Source organism: Molossus molossus, unplaced genomic scaffold (genome assembly GCF_014108415.1).
Source record: "Molossus molossus isolate mMolMol1 unplaced genomic scaffold, mMolMol1.p scaffold_m16_p_18, whole genome shotgun sequence".
Lineage (NCBI taxonomy): Eukaryota > Metazoa > Chordata > Mammalia > Chiroptera > Molossidae > Molossus > Molossus molossus.
The window spans coordinates 45514314-45532261 of record NW_023425353.1 but is presented as its reverse complement, the minus strand read 5'-3'; the positions used below and the strand labels follow the sequence as shown (position 1 = coordinate 45532261).

Here is a 17948-nt window from a genome sequence, read left to right as displayed (position 1 = left end):
ACAGAAAGGAGTTTGGTCTTTTAAAGGAACTCAAAATAAGCTTGTGCAGCAGAAGCTTAATGATGAAGGAGAACAGTAGTGGGAGATGAACTTGGAATGGTAGGCAGGAGTCCTTGTGGCAGTCTTTATCCCAGGTACAGACATTTTATAATAAATTAACTAACTGAAAATACAATAGAGCTCAAGTTGTTACTTACTTTGAATATAAAGGGAGAAATATTAAGAGAATTTGAGAAACCATGTAAAAATCCATAAAATTGCTAAAATTCTCTACTGGGAATTTAAAAATACCACCAAAACATCATTTTGTTGAAACTTCTGTAAACAGGGTCTCCGCTCAACTCCATTAGGTTACTACAAGAAAATGACCATTTGGTAAGCACCACAGGAGTTCCATTCAGTCTTTAACACTGCTTTAGAATTTCTCTTCTTCCTTGTTTTGCCAACTGCTACCTGAAGTCACAGTGCCACATCTCCCTTGTTTCCCCTTGAATCTAGGAGGGAAATACAGAACAGGGTCTGTAGTAACAGGACCCATGATGGTGATGGTATAAAGAACAGGGAGGGAGAGAGAGAAGGAGAGAGGGCGGGAGGGAGAGAGGAAGAAAGGGAGAGAAGGAAGGGAGAAAAGGAGTGAGAGAGAGAAGGAGGAAGGGAGGGAGGCTTTGTGAGCCTCCCATTTCTTAACAGGGTTCCCTACTTTATGTCTTCTCTTCATATTTAATGCCCAGGCTTTGGGGCCAGATGAAATCTTCCTGATAATTGGTCTCCCTGACCTTTATCCTATGTAGACCCATTTTCACATTTTTTGATTCCAGCTCAGCTCTGTTATAGTGTGTTTATGTACCTACTATCAATGACTTTGATCTTGAGAGTTCTCAGCCTATATAAATGGTATAGATAGCATTCTTTTATTGTATCTTTGAGTGTGCTTTCCCTTAATTCAGAACTAGATTTCTGATATTCTGTATTTCAGGTACATCGTGGCTTACATTAATATTTTAATAGAACAATCATGGGATTTTAAGAATTGTATATAAAAATATCTTAATTGGGTAAGTGACTTCCGGGGTCTAAGCACTAAGATGGATAGACCAAGTTTTAAAATATAAGTAGTTGAGAAGTTGGGGACTGCTTCAACTCAAGTGCATTTTCACTTTTAATAGTCTTCATTTTGAGAATCCACAGAGTTATCCGTGATGTTTTGGTGGTGACCGTAAATAGAACTTTCATGCTTCCTATTCTCCTAATTAAAAAGAGCATTTTATTTAATTCTTCTTTTCTAATGAAGACTTTTAGATACCATCCCTATAAATTTCATTTTAATCTCTTTCATTTTTACTTTCCCACTTTAAAAACAATCTGAAGGTTGTATTCTCAGTGTGCTCAGGGTAAGGTAAGGCATAGACTATCATTAGATTCAAATCAGATATGATTTCTTTCTATGTAAATGTAAAAAGAAATGTGTAGAATTATATCCTTTAGAAAAATGAGAAAAGCTATCTAATATCTCAATAAATCTATAAACATTGTCAATAAACAGAAAATGTCAAATGATTGTCATAGGTTTATGCAATTGTCTCAGAAAAAGATAGGCTATGCTTATTTTTTCAAATATAGGATCAGTTTTATTTATAAAACAATCTTCAAGGTGATCTGTGTGTAGGTCATTATTTCAGAGCCCTGGACTTCTCCACAGGACCTTCCTGCCACTGGCTGGCTGAAATTCTGGTAGACAGAACATCTCTGGCCCTCCTGAATTACCAGTGTCAGTCAGGAAGGGACAAATTACTTATTAAAAGAAACTGATACCATTGTAATTAACTAGTTATTAACAGGAAAGGAGCAAAGGGAAGGCCAAATATTATAGGCATGTCATTTTGGCCAGGAAGCTCAAGCTTACACTCCTCAGGGACCCACCTGTCTATTCCCTGTAGATTGCTGGGGAACAGACTAGACAGGGAGGAGAATAGACCATACCCAGTGAAGTTGGGGTGATGTCAGGAAGGTACTATTTATTCCCAAACACCAGGAATAGGTCTTTGGCCAGAATGGGCATGGCCATTTCGAGGGCTCAAAATTTGGGGTATTTAATCCCCTAAACAAACGATTTCATTCTCTTGTGCTCTTGGTTCTTCTTATGCTCTTGGGACTCCTGCTGCTTGGGGCACCCTCTCTTGGCTCTCCTGTATTCACACACAAACAATGGACTAATGGACTGCAACTAGCCTGAGGCTGTACTGGACCCAGCTCCAACATGAAAAGGAAGCTCTGGACACTGGCTTTGTATTTAGCTTTACTGAAACCCCAGCTACTCTTCTATGAATGGAATGGGACTTGAGAAACCCAGAGATGTAATTCTAGGCACATAAAAATCACTCATTCTCCCATGGGAGTCTCAGAAAATTCTTTTTCTCAACATATCGTAAGGACCCCACCCCAAGGACCCAGTGGGGAAAAGGACACCCCAATTTCTCCAATAACAGAAATGTTTAGTAAGCAGTTCAACATATACATTAGCAAACTTAAGAAGGCAGACCTAGATTAGGAAGGAGTATAGATTTGGAAGTCCAACAAATCGATAATCAAGTACAGGAAAGTAGATGAAATCACTAAGTATATTGAATGGGAAAAAGTCAACTGGCTTTTAAGAGATACACAGAGCAAAAAGTAAAGGCTTCTAATTCCCCCTTATTACTAAAAAGAAAAGTATTTTGAAAGGACACTAATCACAACTTCTAGAATACCAGCCATGTTCCAGTATAGATTTCAAACTGACTTAAAAGTTTTCAACCAACATCTCATCTGTTCTAATTAGTTCTTCTAATCTTCTTCTTTGCTGTTTATATCAAATTATCCTTTGATCTTAGTTGCAGCCATTATTTGTACCATTTGTCCCTTTTTGCAAACTATTGTTTTAGAATGAAGTTCTTTTGATGGTTTTGCCACAAAGGGATCCCTTAATTTCTATTTTATCCCCTTATTTCAATTATTTTTTCCATTTTGTTTAATTACTGATATGCATTTACAGTGGTTCTCTTCCTTTTTCAATGGTAGTGTATAATATTTTAGGCAGATTATATATTAAACTGGCATTTGTGGGTCAGTCTATATAACTATATTTATTTTTTCTTTGAGAAAAGTGCATTCTGAGTTTCTGTTGCTGATTTTGAAGGAGTTTGGTGGAGGTACTTGCTTTAAACTAGGAGCTTGGCTATATCTAAATTTTTTTCCTTTGAATCTTAATTTAGCCCAGTTTTTCCTCATTTCCTAAAGCTTGACAATATGCTCTTCAGTTATAGGACTCCAATTGTTCTATATTCTTGTACTAATACGATTTACTCGCTGGCAAATGAATTGGCTAACAGTCTACATCCCCATAATAAAATGCATTATTATTTCTAATGAAACAAAGAAGATTTTACTTTCATACAATAAAAAAAAAACAAAAAACTATTAATAAATTAATTAGCTCTCTGGATATTTGGTATTATTTTTAAACCAAACTAACATAATTTAAAATTCTGTCTTAGATAAGTAGTTAAGGTTAATGACATCTTAATAATGGGCAATATTTTTAATAAATTGAAAACTGCTTTAAAGAAAGGATCTAATTAATCCTTTTCATGATGTTTGTATATACTGTCCTTTGATTTGAAATGCTACTATTATTTGTATATTCTGCCCCTGTTTGAAAGCAAATGTTTTAGAATGGTGCTATTTTCAGCAGCTTTGCTATAAAGGAATCACTACATTTCTGATTATTGTATTCACAGAAACAATTGTTTCTTGGCTGCCCTGAGCTGTGTTTTATCATTCATTGATGTTGCAACTCAGCATGCCCTTAAAGCATTTCTTCTGTTGGCCTGATTTGTGGTCTCCCTATTTTAGATCACCATGTAGCAGCTGCTTGGATAGCCTTCTTCCACCTATTTTCAATAGTATTATGGAACATCCCACATAGCTTCGAGGATGATAAATTGGCTGGACTCCAGGGCTTGCACTGTAATCCTGCCTTGTCATTTAATGTTAAGTATACTTCACAGGTGACAGAGATCAAACTGCTTAAGAAATCAGATATGATCTTTAGCAGAGCCAAATTTCACTTTTATATGCAGGGTAAGGTTCTGTTTTGATCAACTTCAGGACAAATACACTATTTCAGAAAACTGCATCATTTTCTAATGTCTAATAGTAATCTTTTCCATTCATGAATCCATTCTCTCCTACTTTTGGTTCCTGAGATTCATTTACTAATCTGTACTTGGGGTGATATCTGTAACCTTAAAACATGTCTATATGGCATATGACATATGATTTAACCCATACTCTGCTATATCAGCATATATTGGTATCATATATCAAAATATACAGATCTGATATTTCAAAGTCTGAAAAAAATTTCTTCCCAACACTGTAGTCACTTTGTCAGTCATATTGGTTTCTATCTAGCATCGTAACCAATATTGATAGAAATAGGGACTTAAAAATCTTTGCCTTAAGACCTGTTTACGAAACTGATACAAACATCTCAAAGTGCTAAAAAGAAAGCAACAAGATCTATCAACATGTTACTTCAATTTAAAAACTATAACACAAATAAGATGCCATAATCATAGTTTTAATGGTTAGTGAACGGTGGCTTGATTTGGTTACTATTTAGCCAATACTTACCTTACCCATTATATTTAGAATAGTATTATAAATAATTGAACAAAAAAAGGTCTTGCCATTTATTTAGTAAAATCTAAAAAACATTGTTAAGTGCTCCTAACCTGAAGCAAAGTTATCCAATTTGATTTTATTACATCTTATCTGTACTTTGTTGAGGCAGAATGAATTATTATATAGCACAAGCTGTCAGCAAAGAGGATAAGAAGAAAACTAAGGCATTGATAATCCACAAATTATAGTTCTTTGCCATGAATATCTGAGAACTGACTCTTTACTTACATGATTCCCACCGTTAGGTTAACATCAACATTATTGCCAAATTGATCCATTCAGTTACTGTTTCTCATTAGTAACTTTCTAATAGATGAGAGCAGTTCATTAAAAGATGTCATTTCATTAGTTACTTTCATGATTTGGGTTAAGAATCAAAATTGAAAATGTTACTCAACTTACTTTGGAAAAAATAATCCAAAATAAAGTTGTCTTTCCAGAGATTAAATGGTCTATTATTTTTTAATAAATAGCAGGTAATCCAAACCAACTTTCACAAGTCATTTAGGTTTTATGTTAATGAGGTTTTGGTATGCATTTTCATGAAAAAAATAATGTACATAATCAATAATAAACTGAAGTCCCAAAACAACTTTATGGAGGAAGAGATGTCCTGAAAGGTGAACAAACAAGGAAAGCATCTTTTGTCCCAAAAGGTTGCAAAGAGAGCAAGCACATCTTTGATTAGTAGTACAGATGCACACCTTGTAGTTTGACTTCAGCCTGCCTTAAATGAAGGTGCTTTAAACCAGGGATCTGGATGATCCATCCTTAATTTTGATTCTTTTAATCAATTCATCTAACACTTTCACTTCGGTGAAAACAAGCTCAAATATGTATTGAGAGCCCATTATGTGCCATTTAACCTTTCTGTATTTAGATACCATATCTGTAAAATGGATTAAATTACTTCTTTTCCAGACCTTTCCTGGCTATAAAGGATGACTTTTAAAGTATCTTGAGAGCTCTGGTTGGATGCAGAGAAGTGTTATTTTAGTCAGCATGACCTTCAAAATAATGGAGCTATTGGGGCTAATGGGAGAGCTCACTCCTCAAAAAGTCACATAAAATTTGTTACAATTATACTGAAAAAACCCCGGTTGAACTGTATCAGGAAATTTATTACTGTGTATTATTAGCACTTAAAGATATTCTGTTCTTTCTTCAAGGTTAGCCTTGTGTCTGGTGAAATAGCCCGTTTTGGGAACTTACTGATAAGGTGCTAAGATCAAAAATAAGGAGGAAAAGGATCATTCAGGAATTTTTTTTATAAATTAAAGTAACAAGAATCCTAATTAACATTAATAGCAAAATGGGGGAGTCAGTAGCTGTTTTTTAAATGTATATATTTTCAAAAGCTGTAATGAGTGAGGGCATAGAAAAGAGAACATGTTATTGACCCACAAGAAGCTTATTTTTAGGGGAAGATAAACTTGCATCCAGAAAATAGGCAGAGAACTTCATAAGGCCTACATCATGAAATGCTAGATTGTGTGGTAGACAAAAGTGATCTACATAGCAATGCCCGGGGTTGCAGGCTCGAGCCCCAGTAGGGGGCATGCAGGAGGCAGCAGATAGATGTTTCTATCTCTCTCTCCCCCTCTCCCTACCTCTCTCTAAAAATCAATCAATCAGTCAATCAATGTAGTATTCATGATGGTATAAGTAGATGGTGATTATAGATTACTCTGGTGCAGGCTGTGAGATCATCTTCACATAAAGCACAAGGTGCTATTTCGTTGTTTGTATTTATTCTTTAGTATTTTCAAAAGGTGAACTGAATTGGATTTTAATTATATTTCAGATAAATTCTCTACTTTCAACCTCTGCAAAAATCTACTTTTTTATGGTATCTATATAAAACAATCTGTGTATTTCCCATATCCTTTAAGTACTGTGATTTCCTTCTTTATATATAAGACAGGATTTTCTAATGTTTGTCTTCCCTTTTGTTTATCTTCACTAAAAATTTTAAGTGAAATAACCTATCAGAAAAAATATGACAAGGTCCTGGCAATTTGAAAATTGTGTCAAGTTTCTCTGTTATCAATGGCTCATGTTTCTTCTTTCTTTACCATTCCTAATTATTTGTGTTTGCTCTTGCTGTTAGGTATATTGTTTTAAGCACTCAGCTGTTGTAGTGGATATGAAGTGCCTGACAGTCCATTAAAAATAAACCAAGATAAATTACAGTTGTGGCAGAAGTTCCAGTTTTTGTTATTCTTGATACGGTACCCTCTATGCCTCTAATGAATTCCTCTAGACCTTTAAATGGTCTGTCATACAGCTCAACAGAAATCAGACTTTCCCCCCTAATGCCACTACTAGGAGAGTCACATCTAAAAGTATTCCACAACACCGCTCATACTTTTAAATTTAAAAAAGATAAAAACAAATACTTTACATACATTAAAGCTAAAGAAATGTAGAGGGTTTTAGAAGAGAAAAGGCCCTTTGCAATCTAGTCTACTGTCCTCTCTAAAAAAATATTTAAAAAATCAAATACATTTAATTCCCTCCTTTTTACTGTCTTTTATTAAACAGACCAGACAAATATACACAAATTATCAAAAGCCTATTTAGAAATGAAAGCTAAATCATGTCATTACTCTGTTCAAAACTCTCCAGTGACTTTGCATCTCACATAAGCTAAAGTCCTTCAGTGGTCTTCAGGATGCAAAACAATCTAGGCACCTGCTTCTTCTCGGACATCTCACACTCTCCTCATGGATCACTCTGCTCCAGCCACATTGGTCTCCCACTGGTTCTCTGACATGCCAAGCATGCCCTTTTCTGTTTGAGATACTTTTCTGCCAGAGAAGTTAAATCAACATAGTTTGCTCCCTCATCATCTTCAGGTCTTTGCTCAAATGTCACTTATCAGAGAGGTCTTCTTGTGATCACCTTACCTGAAATCGAAACCTCACCGTCACCACCCACTACCACTCACCACCAACCACCACACCGTCCACCAGTAGTACTTATCTCTGCCTCCTTCCCAGCTTGCCTTTGTTCCACAGCATTTATTACCTCTGACATACAATATAGTTTATTTGTTCACTTTCTTCTCCCTCCACTAGAATGTGATTTTGTTTTGTTTTGTTTTGTTTTTTTCCTTCTGTTTTGTTCATTCCTGTTTCCAGCACCTAAACAATTCCTGGCACATATGGAGTATTCATACATATGCGTTTGATGACCAAAAGACTGACTCAATAAGGCTCTCTCTACTTTACTTTGTTCCAATATTCCACTTTCTAGCTTTTTACTGTATTTTGTACCATTTACCCACATAGGTACCCTGACCTTAATTGAAAAAATTCAGAAGAACTTCATCAGAACATTTAAAATCTCAACTTGCTAGAGATAAACAGGGACACTACACAATGATAAAAGGATCATTCCCCCAGGAAGAGAAAATCCTAAAATCTGTTCACACCAAACAAAAAACCTTTTTAAAAATCAAATAACTGATAGAACTGAGAGAAGAAACACAAAAATCCACAACTACAGCTGAGAAGGTCAATACCCCACTGTCAGCAATTGACAGAAAATCAGGAAGGACACAGAAGTGAACAAATAATCTACCATCAGGATACAACTGATAGATATAAAACACTCCACCAACAACAGCACATTCTTTTCAAGAGCCCATAAAACAATCACCATATCCTGGGCAACAAAACAAATTTCAAAAATTTTTAAAGATTTGAAATCATACAAAGTATAGTTTCCACTGTCATGGAATCAAACTAGAAATCAACCGACAGTCAACAGGAAAATCTCCCAACATTTAGAAATCAAACAACAGACTTATAAATAATCCATATGTCAAAAAGGAAGTCTCAAGGAGTTATGTTGAGCCAAAAAAAAAAAAAAAGCCAATCTCAAAAGGTAACATACAGTATAACTGAACTGACATAACATTCTTAAAATGACAATGGCTATGCCTTATAAGAAGATATCATAAGGGATTCTTGTGATAATAAATACTTCTATATCTTGACAATGGTGATATTTACATGAGTTTATACATATAATAAAACATCAAAGAGCTATACACAGACATACACACACAAATGAGTGCATGTTAAACTTACAAATTCTAAATAAGGTTGGTAATTTTATCAATATCACAGTTGTGATAAATGCACTATAGTTATGCAAGACGTTGCCACTGGGGGAAATGAGTGAAGGGTTCAAGGAATTTCAGTATTTTTTTTCTCATGGCTGTATTTGAATCTACAGTTATCAAAAACTAAAAAGTTTAATTTAAAAAGCCAATATAATAAAATGTAAAGATACATATTTAAAGAAATCTTAACTTCTTTCATAATAAAATCATGTTAAGAATTCAAAAGAGTTTAGCCCAGTGACTAACACAAAGTAATCAACAGATTCTAGCAAATCCTATCACCATTATTTGAAAAAAAAAAGAACTGGAAGGACAATACTTTTCCTTTAAATAGGCATCATTTAAACAGGTTTTGGAAGGATTTCTAAATTGCACTTTTTTTTTTTTTTTTAACAAAATGAAACCTTACGATGTTTAATGTTGTGTATGACACCCAAGAATTGAAGGATAAATTGGATTTTTAAAATCTAAAAAAATTACTAATTATCTAAACACGTCTGCCAAACATTTACTTAAATTAACATTCTGTACTGTGAAAATGACAAGTACTAACTACATTATATGGTGGCCAACTAACATATCAACTATGTGAATAAACTGCCTAGGTGTTACAGAATCATAAAACAATGATTAGAAATAATTAACTGGGATAACAATGTTGTTCTAACCTTTTTCAGTAACAATAAATCCTTTCTTACATATTCTTATAGAGGAAGAATAAATAAACTCTTTTGGAAAAACTGTAACGTCAAATAAATTTTCTGAGCCTGGGATACTGATTTGGTCTGATCCTATAAGCAACTATGTATACAAATACAGCTGAATAGCTTAGAGCATTAAAAAAAAAAAATTTAAATATGTTTTTATTGATTTTTTAGGGAGAGAGAGAGAAACATCAAGCAGCTATCTCCTGCACACCCCCTACTGGGGATTGAGCACACAACCCGGACATGTGCCCCGACCAGGAATTGAACCAGGACCTTTCAGTCCATTGGACGATGCTCAATCCACTGGACCACACCGGCCAGTCTTGAGCATTTTAGGTTGCTAAATCATTTACCCCAGAATATATCTAGATCCAGTCCTGATGCATAAAGCTGCTAGACAATGGAGGAGTCATCTGAGATGATTCTCTCCTTACACCTCCAGAAAGGCACTCTACCTTATCGAAATTCAAATGGCTCAACGAGGAGACACCCAAAACACAATTATTTGTAATTTGTGCACTATTCAATACATTGTGCGTATCATAGGACTCTATCTAAATAACCTCTTTTGCACTTACGCATCAAAGTTTAAAAGACAGTTATCACCTCCCCCTACAAGATAAAGGTATTCTAGCCAGCAATGTAAATTTACTTTTGAGGATTCCTTATTTTCAGTGTTTACTTCTACACAATAAAATGAGAGAAGAGCTCTTTTAAAGTCCTATAGCTAAAAGCCTGGAAGTGTACTAATAGAGACTAATTAGTACATGTAATTCAAAGTATGATGTTTAGAGCTGTGAAAAAAGGAACTAGTTAATCTCTGAAGTACATATTTAGAGACCAAATTTGTTTATAAACACTTTGGTTTTAAAATCATTTCTGACTTCTGAATATTTTAGTAAGTATTCTTCTCCATTCTGGGTAAGCTTGGGAAAGGCTGGCAAGTGTTTCTTCCCATACCTATTGCATTAGAATTTATGAAGTAGTGCCACAAGAATCTAATTTTTTAACAGGATTCCTGGGTGTTTAAATTTATGCACAATTAAGATTAAGATCAGCTACTCTGTTGTAAGTTACCACTTAATACAGAAGCAGGATGCTTTGAAATAATTTTTATCCTTGCCCAATAGGGGATCTCTTCATTTTTCCACAGTGGTAGAGCTTTGTGATTACTAAAAATCCATTAAGAAGGGTGAATACAAATTGAGCAATGCCACAGACAGCAAAAGTAGTCAGGAACTTATCCTGGAACACTCCTCGTCACCAATGGCCCATTTAAGGCGAGGCTCTCCAAGAGAGGGCCAGAAGGGATCTGCAGGCATAATACAGCTAAGCCTTGATGGAAGTCTTTCTGACCAGCAATAAAGCCAGCTGTACCACCCCTCCAGCATTTGTGCCAATGGAAGCAAGCTGTCTGTGCCATTGGCTCCAATTAGTTGTTGTTGTATAATTAGCTTGCATTCCAGAGGAAACAACAACACTGAAGAAATTCAAGAATCTCATCAAAGCCTAATATTTAAATTCCTTGAATCAATTCATTTAGAGCTATTTGGCAGAGAATCTGCCCTTTTGCCCGCCTACATACCAATTTCTGCCTACTATTCTGTCTTGTACATTGGTAAAATGTAAGCAGTGTATTTGCTTTTCACTGTTTTTAGCAAAACTCAAGGCAAACTACAAAAAGAAAATATTCAATTTCACTCCCCACAAGCACCTGGTAAAATGCATTCACCGTTCATTTAATGGATATTTCTTGATGTCTGTTCTGAGAGTGAAGCCATGCTCATATTAGATGCTCCATAACATATTTGTCTATCCGGTCTGACTTTCCAATACAATACTGAAAATCTGATTTTTTAGCAATAACTGCAATTTCCTGTTATCAGATATAGAAATTCATGTCTATAAATTCCTACCTTAATTTTCATATCATCAACCACTAAAATGTTCATTAAAATTTTTTATTTTGCTATATTTTCAAGAGAAACTAACATCTACTGTAGCATATAATATCCTGGGGTAAAAGGGCAAGAGTTGTAAGTATGGATGTCTTATTCAGTTTAAATAGTATCTGTGCTTAAAAGACTACTGAGACCAAAATATTTTCACTAACTGGCATGAGTCTATTTCACAGAATGAAAGATCCAAAGGTAAAAGGTACTTTAAAAGATTATCTAATCTTATCTTTTGTTTTGCAAATTAGGAAATCTGCCTGTCAAGATTACTGGCATACTTCATTTTTTTCTTTATTGTACCAAATTATTTTGAAATATGGCACATTAAATCACACACAAAAAAAATATTTGATCTCAATACCTACATTATGATCACTACTGTTCTATGTTTATGGTAATAAATACACATCAATTATTACATACAGTAATCATTGTTAAATAAGAAGTCAGCATATTCCTATCATTCTCCAACTAAAATGAAAAGAAATATGGGCCTGGCCGGTGTGGCTTGGTGGTTGAGCGTCACTGACCCATGCACCAAGAGGTCACCAGTTCGATTCCTGGTCAGGGCACTTGCCCAGGTTGAGCTCAATCCCCAGGGGGGAGCATGCAGGAGGTGGCCAATGGACGTTCTCTCTCATAGATGTTTCTCTCTCTCTCCCTTCCTCTAAAAATCAACAAAGAAAAAAAATGCTTGAGTAGAGATTCACTGGATAAATTTTTTTAAAAACAGAGAGAGAAAAATAAAAGAAATATGGAATGGCAGCTGCAGGGACACAGCTCAGTCAGAAGCGGAGTGTGGTGCTGTGAGCCCTGTAGACAAAAGCCCCCTCCCCTGAGCTGAGCCAGGGGCCAATGGCTGAGGACAAATCTGGACCAAGAGAAATATGATGACAACCCTGTGAGCTGGATCAAGAGAAATATGATGCTGATGACAACGTGAAGATTATCTGCCTGGGGGACAGTCCTGCTGGTAAGTCCAAACTTACGGAAAGATTTCTCATGGATGGATTTCAGCCCCAGCAGTTGTCCACATACGCCCTGACCCTGGACAAACAAGCACATGGCTATAGTGGATGGCAAGACCGTGCTCGTGGGTGTCTGAAGTACAGAGGCAAGTCACCTACAAGAACCTGAGCACCTGAAGACATAAAGATGACCCAAAAAAGCTTCCATTCTGCCAGGAAGTTCTCCCTAACCCTGTACTTTGTCTCAGCTCTTCAATGATGCGATTTGATTAGCTGTGACTTACAAAGGGAATTCCCAGGATTTCATGGATGAGGTTTCACTGGAGCTTGAGATCTCTGATTTGGAGCAGAAGGAGGATCTGCCAGGCCAAGGGCAGCACCGAGAGTCCATACCCTTCATGGGTCTAAGAAGGAAGCCTCTCCCTCCCTTCACAGTCCTCCAGCTCAGAACTGAGAAACCTCCATGGTCCATGACAACTGACCCCTCCAATGTTGGCCCCTCCTGTGCTTAAGGACAGCAATGGGTCAGCACCAGCAAGCACCCTTGACACACATAAGAGGTCCATACCAGACCCTGACACAGAATCGGGGTCATAATCTTCTACCCAGGTTCAAACAGGGAAGAGATCTGGGAACCTGCTTTGTGTGTCTCTTAAATAAAAGACATTTAGGTTGTTTTTTGTCTCCCAGAACTGACCTATTTGTTGCATGTCCACCGAGGGCATGATTCTAACTCTGACCCATTCCTATCTTTGCAGAATTTGGGGGCTCCATTCTTGTTCACCTTCAGTCTTCCAACCAACTTTTTATAAGAATGGTTTTTCATTCCACAGATGTTTCAGGGCTCTTCTAGATACAGCCAGTACATTGGTGAATGGTGAGGTCAAGGTCACAGGTGTACCATTAAAACCCATTGAGTAGGTGACAGGTATGCCATTACTTGGTGATATACAAATGTCATTGCTGGTAAGTATCAAGAGTTAATGCAGCCTCTGCAAGGCATGTTATACCAATTTTGATGAGAGACACTAAGTAGAGCTTCCTTTAGAAACCCAACTTCAGCGTGAGGCGTTCCTTCATATCTCGAAGAATGGTGTGGACATGGTAGTGACCAGGATGGCGAGGGGCAGAAAGTCCCACTGCCTTGTCTACTTCTTTCCAGTACCTGTGGCTCACTAGTGTGTTTCTTTTTGTTTTGCTTTTTTTGTTAATCCTCACCCAAGGATATTTTTCCATTGATTTTTTTTTTTAGAGAGAGTAGAAGGGAGGGAGAAAGAGAGAGAAACATCAATAAGTGAAAGACACATCGATTGGTTGCCTCCCACATGACCCCAACTGGGGCCAGGAATCAAATCCGCAACAGGTATGTGCCCTTGACTGGGAATCAAACCCATGACTCCCATGACCCATTAGTCCAAGGGCTAATGCTCTAACTGCTGAGCCAAACTGGCCAGGGCTCACTAGTGTGTTTTAATGATTATCTTGTATGTCATTTCCATTGTGTTTATTTGTTTTTTTCTGTTTTACAGTAAAGGTTGAATGAAATATATAAAATAAATAAATAAACAAACAAGAAATATGGAATGACATTTCACAAAACCAGAACCTGAAAAACTTCATCTTCACAAGTTCCTAGACTACACCAACTCCTAATTTATACACAGAAGTTTTATCTGAACCTTATAATGTGTTCTTTTTATACCTATATAAAGTTTCACTAGTCTATAAAACTTTGTTCAGTCTTTCCAGGGTTGATGAGATAAAACAAAGCTGGAGTTTGGCTTATTTCATCAGAATACATCCTTTCATTTTAGATCATCATTGGTTTTTCATGACTTCAGCAAGACAGATTCTACCTGCTGCACTGTGCCCAACCCACCTTCCTACCTGATGCCTATGCAACAATTCTATAAAATGCTGTTTGTCCACCCTGCCCAGTGTAGCTCAGTTGGTTGGGTGTCAGCCCACACACCAAAAGGTTGCCGGTTCAATTCCCCGTCAGAGCACATACCAGGGTTGCAGGCTTGATCCCCGATAGGGGGCATGCAGGAGGCTGTCAATCGATGTTTTGCTCTCACATTGATGTTTCTCTCCGCCCCCCTTCTTCTGTCTTTAAAAATCAATTTTAAAAAAACCTTTAAAAACCAATGTTGCTTGTACAAGTTTTCAGTATTGATTGTTTTTCTAGTTTGTATGACCAAGAAGAGACAAAGAGCATTTTACTAGGCACTTGTATTTGCCTTGCCAACAAGAAAAATAGAGAATGAAGTCATATACCTTTATTGTCTGAAAGAATAGAAAAAAACAACTCCAGAATAACTTCCTAACAGTCTCCAACACTAATCACAGCCACAGACAAACTTACTATATGTACAATAAGCAATGTTATCTGCATTCGCTTACACAAACATTTTTCCTACTTACAAGGCCAAAGTTTCTCATCAGTGAAATAAAGGGGACAATGGTGGGAGAAAGGAGTAGATTCTGCATTGCAGTGAAACTTTATGTGCCATTGAGACTTGCAGAAAACTTCTGAAGCAAAAAATATACCTCATACTTTTTAAAGAAGATTATCTGACATTAATTATAACCTTTCTTTCACTTAATAATCTATATTCCTAGTAAGATTAAGTAATTTAGAAAAAATAAAGAATGGGAATATCTTAAATGTTTCTCTTTTACTCTATCCAACTAAAAAAATATAAAAATCTCAGCAGCTACTCAAAGTAATAGCCTCAAAAAAAAAAAAAAAAAAGTGGAATTAGAACCCCTCTCTATTTTATTTTTTTAAAACAATTTCTTTCGTCTTTATTGATTTTGAGAGAGAGAGGAAGGGAGAGAGAGAAAGAGAGATAGAACAACGATGAGAGAGAACATATACTGGCCACCTCCTGCATGCCCCCCACTGGGGATTTGGCCCACAACCTGGGCATGTGCCCTGATCAGAAATTGAACCGGCAATCTCTTGGTGCATAGGTCGACGTTCAACCACTGAGCCACACCAGCTGGGCCCTCTATTCTTTTTTAGATGACAGTTTATAAAATATAAATCTCTAAACAGCGAAATGTGAGAGGAAATTCTTACTTTTACATTAGGGAGTTTCTAAGAAACAAAAGGTATTCATTCCCTCGCCACCTAAACATGAGTTAAAAAATAACATAGTTAAAATGTATCTGCTCTTTCCCCACCCCTACCAGAACTAATCTCCTCCTATTCTATATTTCCATAAAGCTTTATTTGAAGTTGCCTAGTGCTTAAACTCAGACTGATAATATTTAAGTAGTTATTCACAGTGTGCCCTTTGGACACAAACTAAATTTATAAATCTACTGTTCTGGACAGTAGAATAGGAATGGAAATGACTTTGGGCTATCACATTAAATACATTTTAATGTTCTCTATGTAATACTAAAGGATCTAAATGTGTAAAATTCTAACAGTAAAATCTTAATACGTACTATAGTTACCACTATAGTAGACCTCCTTATCTGCAGTTTCGCTTTCCTCAGTTTCAGTTACCCACCGTTAGGCATGGTTCAAAAATATTAAATAAGCCCGGCTGCTGTGGCTCAGTGATTGAGCGTTGACCCATGCACCAGGAGATTGCTGGTTCAATTCCTGGTCAGGGCACATGCCCAGGTTGTGGGCCAAATCCCCAGTGGGGAGTATGCAGGAGGTGCCAAATCGATGTCTCTCTCATCGATGTTTCCATCTCTTTCTTCCTCTCCCTTCCTCTCTCTCTCAAATCAATAAAAGAAAACAACAACAACAAAAACTAAATAAAAATTCCAGGAAAAACCCAATTCAATAAATAATAAGTGTTAAATTTAAACTTATTAAAGCACACCCTTCTGAATAATATAATGAAATTTCTTGCTGTCTCACTCAGGGCTGATAAGTAATCATCCATCCCTTTGTTCAGCATATCCATGTTGTATATACAATTCCCATTTGGTCACTTAGTAGCCATCTAGGTTATTAGATCAACTGTCACATTTTACCTAATATTTAATGGCCTCAAAGAGCCAGAGTAGTAATGCTGACAGTTCAGATATGCCAAAGAGAAATTGCAAAGTATTTCCTTCAATTGAAAAGGTGAAAGTTCTCAAGTTAATAAGGAAGTAAAAAAAGAGTAGACTGAGGTTACCAAGGTCTACAGTAAAAACAAATCTCAGAGGGAAGAGTAGGGGAGAGATTAACCAAAGAACTTATATGCATATATGCGTAACTCATAAACACAGACAGTGGTGAAGTGAGGGCCTGGGATGGGGTGGGAGTGGGGTGGAGGGAGTCAATGGGGGAAGAAAGGGGAGACATCTGTAATGCTTTCAACAAGAAAGATAAATTAAAAAAAAAAAAAAAAAAGGTCAAATCTATCCATGAAAGTGTGAAGGAAAAGAAATTTGTGCTAGTTTTGCTGTCCCACCTCAAACTACAAAAGTTATGGCCACAGTGTGAGACAAGTGCTTAGTTAATATAGACAAGGCATTAAATTTGTGGGTGAAAGACGTGAACAGAAAATATGTTCTGACTGACAGCAATGTGTTGCACCAGAAAATATTCAATCTATACGAAGACATCAGCAAAAAGTTCCCTGAAACAAGTAACCACATTCACATAACTTTTATTATAGCATAATGTTATAGTTGTATTATTATTAATTACTGTGATTAATCTCTTACTGTGCCTAACTTATAAATTAAACTTTTCTCATAGGTATGTATGTATGTATGTATAGGGGGAAACAGTATATACAGGGGTGGGCAAAAGTTGGTTTACAGTGTGAGTATGCGAAACACAAGTTTATTCTTATATTATTATTTATTAGTTATTGTATTATTTATTATTATTAATCTACTTCTGTCCACCCCTCTAAAGAGTTTGGTACTATTTTTGGTTTCAGGCATCCACTAGGGGTCTTGGAAGCATTCTCTGAGGACAAGGGGGGGATTATGAACACACATTCAAGAAAGAGCTTCTGAAAGTATGGTATACTCTTGGCAGCTAAATAATCTGGAGAATTTATCTCCTTCTTCCAGCCCAGGTATCAGATTAGTATGAAAATTGTGGAAAGAGTATACAAATTAAATATGGTTATTTGCTTTTCAACATATTACTATTTCATATTTCATTTTATATTAGTTACTACACGTAAAACACATTTTATTATTAAATGTAAATCCTTTTCACAAAGAAAATAAAATAAAGGCTAGCTCTACTGTGGCTTCTTCAATTCTTAATGAGTAAAAATACTCTAATATTTGTATTCTTAGTGAACAAAATGAATGTGTGCCTAGAACACTCAAAACTGCTAAAGTCTTCTTCATACTAAATAAGGACCTATCCTGCCCTGCTTCCCATTAACTTTGTATCAGCAGATCTAGTTTTCATTAGGGACTAGTTCTGGTTGGTGGCAGAAGCAATTGGTGTTGTTTAAGTATTTATAGTTTCATTTTAGTT

At 36.2% G+C, this 17948-nt stretch overlaps 1 protein-coding gene and 1 pseudogene across 1 annotated transcript in view; one reads left to right on the top strand and one right to left on the bottom strand.

Moving 5' to 3' along the window:
* LOC118633104 (ubiquitin-conjugating enzyme E2 E2) overlaps window positions 1-17948 on the bottom strand; it is a 298162-nt gene that overhangs the window by 192033 nt on the left and 88181 nt on the right. The window lies entirely within an intron of this gene.
* On the top strand, window positions 12351-12999 carry LOC118633488 (annotated as a pseudogene).